The sequence below is a fragment of the Poecilia formosa genome, unplaced genomic scaffold (genome assembly GCF_000485575.1).
Source record: "Poecilia formosa unplaced genomic scaffold, Poecilia_formosa-5.1.2 Scaffold15, whole genome shotgun sequence".
In the NCBI taxonomy this organism is placed as follows: domain Eukaryota; kingdom Metazoa; phylum Chordata; class Actinopteri; order Cyprinodontiformes; family Poeciliidae; genus Poecilia; species Poecilia formosa.
In genome coordinates this window covers 3,412,936-3,425,311 of record NW_006799954.1, presented here as the reverse complement: position 1 = coordinate 3,425,311, position 12,376 = coordinate 3,412,936, and positions in this window count along the sequence as shown.

Genomic DNA, 12,376 nt, shown 5'->3' with positions numbered 1-12,376 from the left:
ATCGTGGGATGGCACCGGATCTTGTCAGGGCCTGTAATGCATATGTGGCGAATTAAACATTGCATCATGTCTCTGATAGAAGGAAAAACAAGTTGTGATGGTTGTGAGAAGACTTGGAATTTCCTGTTTTTCTCACCACATATTGCATTGTGAAGGCTGGCTCTCGTTTGTTTGGTGTCACAGCTTAAAGACACAGAAATGTGCCAGACAAAAGTCAGTTGTTGCATTAAAACGCCCAACAATAACTTTATGAACAGTTCTTTCTGTCCATTTTATTTGCATCAAAAATATAAAAAGAATAAAAATAGTGATACCGTTGTCCAATATGATAAATATGAGATGATATTTTCCTTTAGATGATGGAGATCAAAGACTATCTGGGAGGGGAGCAGCGTCTGTGACATCTCTTGATGCTCAAGCAGCAGGGAAACTTGCCTAAGAAATCAGTGTGACTCCTTGGTCAGCCTGCATCCTGAGTCTCCATGGAAACAAACTGCTGTATTTGCCAAAAGGTGGATGTGGTCCCTGAGACATTCATTAACACTATGTTTGATGCATCACACAGGGGAAACACAGTGTAACTCTTTGATTAGGAATACCATAACATGTTTCCTCCAGTTTGCGTTCAACCTCCAGGTTAACTGCATGAACGCAAGTCGTGCTCAAGATATCTGCTGGTGCTTCAGGTTTTAACTCTTTATTGTGACACACAGGAGAAGTTGGGAAATAACTCAGTCAGCAGTGACATAAAGCTACAAGTCCACATTCAGTCTCCATAGTAACCAACCACTGGTCAGTGGACATCATTAGTCCTCAAAATCCATTTGTCCTTTGGGTTTTAACTCTGTGATGATGGACACAGAGGAATGTAACATCTTTTCGCAGCCCACATTTAGTATCCTTGGCAACCAACTGCCAAACTGGTCAACAAGCAGAGAAAGTCCTAAGAAACCTATTCCTGCTTTTGAATTTATCTCTTTTGTTCAACACTCTGATGACTTTGCCCAGAAAGTCAGTGGAACTCCTCGATCAGTGGTAGCGTCCATCTGCTGGTCCAGATTCAGTCTCCTTGGTAACCAACTTCTCTCCTGGCCAGAGCCTGGAAGTAGTCATCAAGAAGTCAGTTTAACTCCTCAGTCATTAGTAACAGTGTCAACCAGTTAATGTTCAGACCAGGTAATTCATGGTTCATTACTCACTCATTCACCTCTTCCATTTTTTTGGAACACAACTCCACATTATTCATGGAAAAATCACATATTTACACACTTTTGTAGAACATTTTTAAGAAATATTTATTTAAAAAAGATAACTTGAGAAGCTGATATACCTGGACAATGTTTCAACCTTCAGTTTCACCTGACTGAAGACTGTAGATGAGCTTGTATGGCAATGCTGAGTCTGTATTAATGCATATTAAGGTGCATTTGGTGTGTGATCTATTAAATTAGGTAGTAATAAGCATTTTTATAGGAGTTTCAAGTATTTGCATGTTTCAGCTGTTCACAGTCAGTTGTGGTCCCTAAACGCCAATGACTACCGGGAATCCATTCCTCACACGATGACTATTTTTATTTTTAAAAGAGAGCATAGAACTAAAAGCTGTCCTGTTAACATTTTTTTTTTCAGATGAGCTCAGGATTTTATCTGGTCCTCCAGAGTTACAGTGGTCCTCTTGACTGTTTCTTTGACAAGTGGCTGGTCCTTCAGTTTGCCGGGTTTTTCAGCTGTGCCATCTTTTTTCTATGGTGTTCAGTTGAACAATGCTGCATGAGATCTTTGAGCGTGGGATACTGTTAGAAAACCTAATCCTGCGTTAAACCTCTCAGCTACTTCTTCTTCTCCATCATGTCTGTGCTCCCTGGTCTTCACAACGCTGTTTATTCACCAACGTTCTCCAGAAAACCTCTTAGGCATTTACAGGACAGGTGGATTTATACAGAGATTTACGGAAATATAAAAACATCTTAAACTTTTTCAGATTTTTACTTGGTAGAATAAAAATATGGATTGGTTTATCTCCCAAATCCTTGTAAAACACAATAAAGGTTTCAGTTTTAACATGACAAAATGTGGAAAAGAAAAGGATGTGAATACTTTCACAAGGCTGTGTAGTTATGTTTTCTATATATAAGCACTTACTCTTCGCTGCTACACAGACAAACGTTTTATTTTCATCCAGAGCTGTCTATGTTTCCCACCAGATAAAGGCTGTGATTAATAAAATGGGTCTCTTGGTCCCCTCCAGCCTTCTCTCACCTTCTCTTCTGCTTCTGTGACAAACACTTGTCTACTTTTTGGCTGCACATCTCTCATCCTCTCTCCTTCTCAGAACCTCTTTCTGGATAACAGTCGTTTTCATCTTCCTATACCTGGATTAAGAGAGAATATTTCTGTTTCTCTTTCTCCCCTTACTTCCTTTACGGCTCCCCGTTGCTGCCTCTGGAGCCCTGGTAAATGATGCATGGTAGACTCGCAGCCGCTGAGCAATCATTAGTGAGGTGGCACAGGTGAGCAAGAGCGGCGGATGATGAAGAGACAGGGATATAGAGCGAGAAACAGAGGACAGCAAAAGTCGTGTTTCCGCCCCGAGGCGTTCCCCATGCCGTCACAAAACCAGTTGTTGTTTGTGTAAAACACTAGTCTGTGGCACTGCTTATGCCAGTGGTCATTAATCCACACAAATCCAAACACAGACGCAACACAACTCAGACACTAAAGTGCATGCTGGCAATGAAGCCGTAATGGTGCTCTCAGAGATGACACTCTGATGTGCAGCGTCCTAAAGCCCTTCTCTCACATAAAAACCAGTCTGGACTGGACCACTCTATGTGCTGAGTAGACAATATTATGAAGTGTGCATAATGTTTCCCTCTTGAAATTATCACTCAACAATGCCCTGATGCCCCCGAACATAAACAAATTTTGGGTTTATAGTTCATATCAGACCTAATAAACCGAGGCGTTACTTGACAGAGGCCCACAGTGAGTAAGAAACTCCTCCACACTGAGACGGCGCTACGGGTATGTTTCAGGAAGCGCGTCCTCCCCCGGTTATCAATATACAGAATGAATTTAGCTTGATGTAACATTAATAATCTGGTAGCTGATTATTTGACTGTGGGTTTGATGTCTGGCGGAGCCTCTGAATCTGACAGATGTTAAGTTTAATTAGCATTCACACCTACTCTTCTCTGCAGCCGCGAGTCTCACCCCCTCACAACAACACATTTACAGCGCTGGCGCACATCTTTATGTTTCCGTTTCTAACAACTCGCGCTGTGTAAACACTTACAGAATCTCACAAGAGTGCATCAGTATTTGGTGGCATTAACAGGAACTGTAATTTTGGGTTCATTGCAGACCAGTGTGTTGTGCACAGGCAGTTAACGTACAACCAGTGCACCCAAGCTGCATGTTTAATTTTAACCTGCTGAAGAAATGAATTAGTTGATGTCTCTTCAGGGTCTTCTGCCCCAATATTCAGAAACAAACAACAAGACGTCCATCAGAGATTAGCTCAGACGTTATGACTCCGGAATATAAACGCTGCTGTTAAGAGCGATTTCATTCAGTATCGGAGACAATAACGAAGTTTCTCTTGTATATATCAGGTTCAGACCATAAAGCCACTGAGCTAGACCTTACATCCGAGAAGTTATTGAACACTTACATAGGGACAGACACTTGTTGCTGAAATGTGCTATACAAGTAAATTTGATTGAAACTTGATTAAATTGAAATTTCGGGTTCTGCACAGACTACGACAAAAAATATGCCGATATATCCCCATACCGGCTTTGACATGATTTCCTATAACTTTATATTCTAAGTAGCTCAACCTCGATATTTGTCCACACACAAATAAAATTGGTTCCAGGTTTAATTCATACAAGAATGTTTTGAAGCAATCTTTTTGACTGACATATTTTAGCTTTCCACCACACTGCCCCCTATGCGTTTGGCAGGTTTATTTTTTTAAGGATTTCTTTTTCAGCTCTAGTGGCCTTTATTTCATAGTGGAGTGACAGGAAAGCAGGTTGTGACAGATGGAGAAGACATGCAGCAAAGGTCAGCGGGCCGGGACTCGTTCTTGTGACAGCCACGTTGAGGAGCAAGGCCTCCTTATATGGGTCACATGCTTTACCCCTGCACCTCCGTCACTCCTGACTACAACATTGTTTTAAAGGGATAAAAATTGCTGGCAACAATATTTGGGAAGACTGGGGCCATCAGACAAATCTGATGTTTTTAAGGGGTCCATTGTGTCCAAAATATCCCCCTACACTATTACAACACAAGCCTAAACAGTTCCTATAAGACAGGATTGAGAAAGGTTTTCATACTGTTTTTACCTGAATTGTGTTTACCAATGTTATAGAGTTATGTGATCATTATTACCTAAGCTCATGATAAAATCAGCTCTCTAAAGTTTTGAACTAAAAAAAAAAACAATTCAAAAGTTAGATGGAGAACTGACCTTTCACTATATGAATCTATTTTCGTTTGTAAATCAATGTGCTGAACAGGCTACCGGAGGTAGGTGTGATATTAAAAGCAACATGCAGACAGGCTCACTTATTTTCAGCATTGTTCTGTCACCTTAAATGTTATTAAGTTTTTTTTATTAAGTTTTTTTTTTTTTTACTTCTTCCCTCAGCAGCAGAGGCACAGCAGAGTTTCTAGGGCAACAATCAATGTAATTGTCCTAAGTCTGACACATGCAATCTGCTAAAAGCCCTGAAGCCCAAAAGGCCCAGGTGTACCCAGGGATTACAGAGCTGGAGGACAGGTGAAGTCAATGCACAATGATGGTGACACATGCACACGTTTGTTCAGTAGTCTTCTCAAAGGCAAGCACACAGACACACAAGCAGACGCAGCCATACACAAGCCAACGAACCTTAATATAGTCTCCCTGGGCTTTGCATTTGTTTTGCTTTAGTAAACAAATTTTTCAAAGTTTCATAAGGTGTCACAGATGTGGATCCACCTCATAGCTCTGAAAGCTTATATTGACGCATGAGTAGATTATATAAACAAGGTTCATATGTAAAAAGGTTCTGATCTGAATATTTACACTACTGAAGTGCAGAAATGATTTAGTACTAATAGATGGTTATGAATGTAGTTTCTTTTGCCCTTGAAAATGTTCATGTAATTATTGTTTGTCTTTTATCATTAACTCTAAATGAAAGGAAGCCATCATAAAATTCTAGTGTTTTTTGGGTTGTGCTTATTTTTATTTACCAAAGCCTGCGCCATCACGAAGTTACCTTGAACCTGTATCCCTGGAATTGAATCACTTCTTACTCTTATTCTCAGCTGGGCTATTTATAGTGTTATGAGTTAAGGACTGTTCATGTAAATAATCACTGATTAAAAATGACCAAACAACATCTCTACTTTTCAAAAACGCAAAGGAACAAAAGCTTCAGTCCCAATCTTAACCTCCTTTTATGGTGGCAACATTGAGTTTAGCCATAACAGTGTGGCTTGAGAGCTGCACCATTAGACTCCAAAAACATCTCTAGTGGACGGTGAGGTCAGCAGAAAAAATCATTAGTCACCAACTCCCTTCCCTCACAACAACAGGCTTACCTAAAAAGCCACAAAAATTGCTGATGACTTCACTCACCCACCACACAATCAATTCTGTCTCCTTTGATCAGAGAGAAGGTATCAATGTAGCCATGCCACCAGAGAGAAAAGTAGCTTATACATCATCATCATATAAAGCAGTGAACACTCTTACACACCGCCACCCACCCAAACGTCTTCTCATAAGGTCACTTTATAACAAAGGTCTTCAACTCCTTGTCCAACAACCTGAGTCAAATGACTGAAATACTGAAATACCTCGTCAGTATGCAGTCAGGTTCTTCAGAAAATTGGATTTGAAGACCTCTAAGACTCTAAAGATTGTAAATAAACACTAATCAACCATGTTTTTAACCAATTTTTTATTATTTATTGTTGTTGCGAATGTCTTTATGTTGTTGTGCTCACTATGGGTCATGCAGAAACAATTTACATTCTCTTTTGCTCTTGTACATCTTCAGAACTGATAGTAGTTATGACTTGACTTGATTTGATAAATTGTTGTCTGTTGGTACTGAGAAAACAACTTCTCCTCAATAGCTCACTGCTTGCAGGAGTGTCTCTGCTTGTGTCAAGAAAATATTAAAACTAGCAGGTGCACAGCAACCCACGGCAGGTCAACTACACCCTGTCAATATGTTAATTTACAGTTCCACTGAAGAAATCAGTAGAAATGTTTGTAAAAAATAACATTAAAAGTTGGTTGTTCTTGTATATTTACAGAAATGAGGAGATGTCAGCACCCATAGCATTCAGAATGGAGCAGACAACAGTCAATTCAAACTGAGAGCAATAATCTTTGATTGTATGAAAATGGTTACAGTCTGAAACCTGGATAAAACATCTATCACGAGTATAATAATTTAAACATCACTGTGCATTAGGCAAATAGAAAATGTATGAAATTGAATTTTTGAATTATTATATATGAAGAGTTTGGGTTCATGTAACTGTTCAACCACTATCAAGCTTTACAGCTATATTCAGACAACACATGCTTATGTTTTGGCCTTGAGCTATTTAAAAATGTAAAATAAACTCTGCATATCATTGATGAGGCACAAGTACAATTTTGAATCACTCATTTTTTTAGAGAGAATTGTGAGGGGTTTTTTTCAGTGAAGATCAGTCTAATCAGTTGGCATTTATGATTCTATGTTTCAAAAACAAAATCTGTATTTTCTCTTTGCAACAGTGCAGAGCATTGTGTTGAAAGTTTAATTTTATTCTGGTTTGCTTTAATGTGCACTGTTCTGAACTGGTTTTCAGCATAATGGAAATAATCCTGGTGCTATTGCTCCTTTATGTGAGTCAGGCTTATGCTTGAGTAAAATTATTTACAACAGTCTGCAGTCTGCAGCCAACAGGAACATGCATTGTAGAAGAAGACAGACTATCTTCTCTTCACACGCTGCAAATGGACCAAGTCCCCTGCTGATTTCAGGACAGGAGCAGTGAAGAAACACAGCTAGGAAAAGAATTAAGTTCTTGCAACACAATACAGCTGCGAGTCAGAAATAGCACTGCTGCGAGTCTGCTGTGTTGTAGCAGAAAATTCATGGTTACCAAAACCCATAAGACACAACAACAGAGGAACAAATGGTTGGAAATAAAAAAAAAATGTTTAGCTTTTAATCCAAAAAAAAAAAATGTTTTAATACTTTAGCTTTACATGCTAGTTGTTGAAGTGAATGGCTATGTAAGTAAGGTCAGGGGAAAGGATGGACTTCAACTGTTTCAAAACATTTCAATAGTATTCGCTCATCTTGAACATTTTCACGTTTTTTCATCTTGCAACTACAAATATATTTGATTAAGGTTTCACCTCTCAGACCAACACAGAGAAGTGCAGAGGTCTGTTTGCTACATTTACAGCAGCAAGTCCTTTGAGGTTTGTCTCCACCGGCTTTGCACATCTAGAGCACAGAAATTTTCTAATTTCTTTGCAAAATAGCTTAAGCTCAGTCAGATTTCAACAAGGAGTATTTGTGAGCATCACATTTAAAGTGGTGCCACAGATTCTCGATCGGATTTAGCTCTTTGAAGTCAAGTTTATTCTTATAGCCATTTCAGCAGCAAGACAGTTCAAAGTGCTCAACATCATAAAAACATAATACAGTAACCTTTGCTTTGATCTAAAACATCTGACTGCAGCTCTGGCTGAGTGTTTAGTGATGTTTCTGCGAAGAAGCGAACCTTTGACCCAGTACTTTTTATAGCCTCTAGCTGAAGTTCTTGCAGGTTTCTCATGTATTTAACTCCATCAATCCACCAATCAACTCTGGTCTGCTTCCCTGTTCCTGCTGAAAGAAGGCATCCCCACAGCTTAACACTGCCACCTCCATGTGTCACTACGGAGACAGTATGTTCCTGGTGATGTATAGTTTATTTTCAACCACACATACGATTATGCATGTGGATTAAAACGGTAGACTCATTTTTGTTCTCTAACAAACCTGTGAGGCCTTCACCGAACTGAGATTAAACTACAGGCTGACTAATTAGGTGACTTCTGCAAGGAGATGGTTAGGTTTTATTTTGGAGTTTCCAAGTAAAAGAGAGTAAAATACGAACAACAAAACTCATTTTATTTTTTTAAAAATATTGAAAACCATTAATTATTTCACATTATTTTATGTTGGACAGTCACGTAAAATGCCTCTAAAATAAACTGCATCAAAAAGTTAAGGTAAATATAAAGACTAAGTTGACGAATGTTAGTGGGTTGTATTCCTATATTTATTTCTAACTCTTCTTGGAAATGATTCATTTTCTTTTTAATATAAAAATATTGTGCTTAAAAGCAGCCACTAAGTAATGAGAACTGATGTTGAGAAAATTTCTGCTAACTGAAATGTATCATCGTGGTCAAAGGTAAAGAAAGATACTGCCTTTTTTCAATTTATTATCATCATACACACAAAGAAACAAGAAAGCCTTTTTCTAGGATCTCAAACAATTAACTTTATATCCTGATGTCTGGTGATGCTGCATCTGATGTTGCAAGACTTTTGTAACAATTTTATTATTGACAGTCATAATGTTCAATTAAGTCGTACATCCATTCCATTAAGGATTGTTCGCCAGATTAAAAGCATCTTTAGAAAATAACAACCTTCAAACAGCTAATATTTTTTATTGTTATAACATTTCTAAGAAATTAATTGTTGTTTTGCTCCATTATAAGCAAGTGGAAAGCCATCATAAAAGAAATACAGGCTTGAAAACGTTATGTGTTTTACTCTTTATTGTTGAAAAGTTTATTTCACACACAGAAGCTTGATGCTACATAAACTGGGGAAAAAATAACAGGAATAAATGCTTTAAAGGAATATCTCTGTCTACTGAATCAATACAATACATAAGTATGACTGATTAAATTAAATAGAGCTATATAATTTTGTAGTTTTGCTGCTATAATGACTATAATTCACTTTGGATCAGTTGACCAACTCCTGTAATAGAAAAACTGAATCAAAGCTTGACTAATGAAATTGTGCACAAAATTGATAAATGAACACATGGGATCAAATGAACATGATTTTAATATAAATGTAATGCATGTGAACAGGCTGCAGAAATTCCTGTGAAAGTTTTGAAGTGAGGCTATTATAACCTAATACTTTCTAAAAAAAAAAAAAAAAAAGAAAAGCATGGGGAATTGCAGAGCAGAACCCTGACCTGCGTAAATGTGCACAAACCTGGGAACCATTGAGGGAAAGGAAGTAGGACACCAGCTTCCATACAAACTCAGGACATCACCAGGGGGAAAAAAAATAAGATAAATTCATGCTCATTCCTCAAGTTGAACTCTAATGACGGGCATTATTCATTTTTCCACGGATACCGTGTTCTTGGTCAGCAGACAGCTCGGAGATTGGCTGCTTTATTTTCCCTTATTCACTGCTACCAACATCTATTAAACAAGTTCTGCTCTGGCCTGCAAGAAATAATTAGTCTACTGGATAGGTCAACTTAATCATTCCTGAAAATAATATTCAATTATCTCCACAGCAACTTCTAGAGCACGTCTCCTATTTTTAGAGCCCCCCCTCCTACGTTTTACAGAGATAGGGAATTTGATCCTTTTTATGTCAAGCCTGCAACACAAAGCAGCAGAGAGTCAGTGGTGCCAAACAGACTTGCTGGGTAACCCATTATGCCTTAATAATAGCCCGAGCTTTCTTATTGTGTCTTCCTCTGTGTGGTGCACCGCATATGAGCTCCATCCCACTCGATTACGCCTCTCCTCTTCCTCAGCCTTTCTCTCCACTGCTCCATTCAATGTCCTTGACTTATATCATCGGTTAGCCTTAACAAAGGGCAGAGGGAAATTATGACTTATAGCAGGTTCAGGTTCATCATTATGTGGTAATAAGTGGGGCTACAAAATGTTTGGTTTAATTAGAGCTCCAGAACCACTGACATCCTGGTCAGCCTGGCTGAGGTAGGCAAAATGTCACAAAATTCAGAAACGTAAAACTGACAGAGGAGCTTCTTTTCCCCCAAAGTGTGATGAGTCACAGGCAGATGATGAGGCTTAAAAATAAAACACCGTCTTGATAAGGAACTCTTGCTCTATGTATTATTGTCAGTGCCAACAGACAGACCGTTTGTTATTTTGGCTGCTCATAAAACTTCAATCTGCTGTTTTGTGTCTATAAATGACATAAATATGAACTGAAAGTTATAAATTTCCCTTTAGACTTGAGAGCATTTCAAGCCTAACCGTAACAAGAGTTCAGAAATGTGTTCTTAGTTTCCTCACATGTTGTTTTTGTGGACACTTGTTAGGTGTTTTTCCATTAAACTTCCCCAAACCTTCATCCTATTGCGCCAAATCAGAGCAAAATCAAGGTTAGAACCAAACTCTTCACGCAGGAGAGTTTTTGATGTTTATAACTCAGGAAACAGAACTCCAAACTTCATTTTTAAAGTCTAATTGATGTAAAACAAAAACAAAAAACAAAATTGAACCTCATTTCAAAATCTTCTCCAATATTTATTTTAAAAACTGAATTTACAGTAAATTAAATCTAGAAATGTCAAGAAAATCAATAGAAATAGTTTTCCATGGCAGCTTAAAAATGCAGCAAGTTAAACTTTGCTTTTCCTTCTCCACTCTGCAGTTTATGTGCTTGCATTGGACACAAGTACTATACCAGTGAAAACTGGTATCTATTTATTAATTTATTAGATAATACTTAGGAAGTGTCACATGTGATCTAGTTGTGTTAAATGTGCAGGGTGGAAAAAATCAAGGATGACTGATCTGTGTTAGAGCTGGAGAAGTGGCTGAAAGCAGAAGCCTCTATTTTTAAATATATATGATTTTAAGCAAAGAACTTATTTGCAAATAAATACTCCAGATCAGCTTTCTTTGAAACAAATGAATCCGATAGAAATATATATGGAGAATCCTGAAGCATAAAAGATAAAAATGAGCTACGAAACAAACAGATTTTTACAAAAAAAAAACTTGATTTTATTGTAACATTTCCAGACTGCACATATCAGACATGTAGTCTTGATGTTTACGGCTCAGAGTGAAAGAAAAATAGTAACTGGAGATGAAAGGTGGAAGAAAACATAATCACAAACTGTGACTTGCACAGACACGCAAACAAAAAACAAATTTGCAGCTCCGCTAGTGAAATTTGTTTCAAACGCAACCTGCAAACTCTGTTTCACACATGATGTTGCTCCTGCTTTCACTGCAAGCATCTCTCTGTCTGTCACTCACCGCCTCTCTAGGTAAAATAAAAACTTTTTAGAATAATAAGTGAACAAACAATTTGTAGCTTTGAGCAGATGTTCAAAGCTCGGTGTTCCTTGGTCTTCTCAATGCTGTTAATGTTCTCCAAGAAATCGCTGAGGCCTTCAGAGAGCAGCTGGATTTATACTGAGACAGATTACACACAGCTGGACTCTATTTAGAGGTGGAGAGCAGCCAAAGATATAATTTAAGTAGAGGTGAAAAGCAAAAAGACTAAAAAAATCAAAAATAACAGATCTAAACAGATTTTTTTTTTTTTCCAAAAGCTGATTATAACATAAAACGTACTGTAAGAAACCAATACTTACTTAAGGTAATGTATATATGTGTGTTAGAACAGATTATATTTCTTCCAGTGACATAATGCTTACTGACTTTCCTTTTAATGTAGAATAGGAAAAAAAAACATGAGAACAATAAAACTTGTGTAGGAACAAGATGTCTCACTTTAACATAAACTGTATGCGTTTCTGTGCCTCATGCATTTTGGGTTAAAACATGTTTGTTTTTTTTATCCAATGAAATGACTCACACTGGGTAGAGTGTTCAGATAGTTTCCTCAAGTAAGAGCAGTAATAAATTAGCTTAATTAAAAGTAAAACGTACAGTAATACAACTATGGTAAAACTTTATTTGAAGGGGTGTGCATAAGACTGGCATTACACTGTCATAAACATGACATACTGTCATGAACATAAAGAGGTCTTCATGAATAAGTGTCTTTCAGTAAATAATGACACTTTTAATGCAAAACTGCATTAAAAGTTGCATTAAAAATGTCAACTTAGCATTATTTGGTAAATAATGACTTTTTTATGCAAAGTAGCATTAAAACTTACATTAAAAGTCAATTAAAAGAGTCAACTTTGCATTAAAAGTCTTTATTTACTGAATGACATTCATAAAGACTCTTTCATGTTCATGACAGATGTTATGTTTATGACAGTATAATGTCAGTCTCATGCATACCGCTACAAAAAAAAGTGTTGCCAAACGACT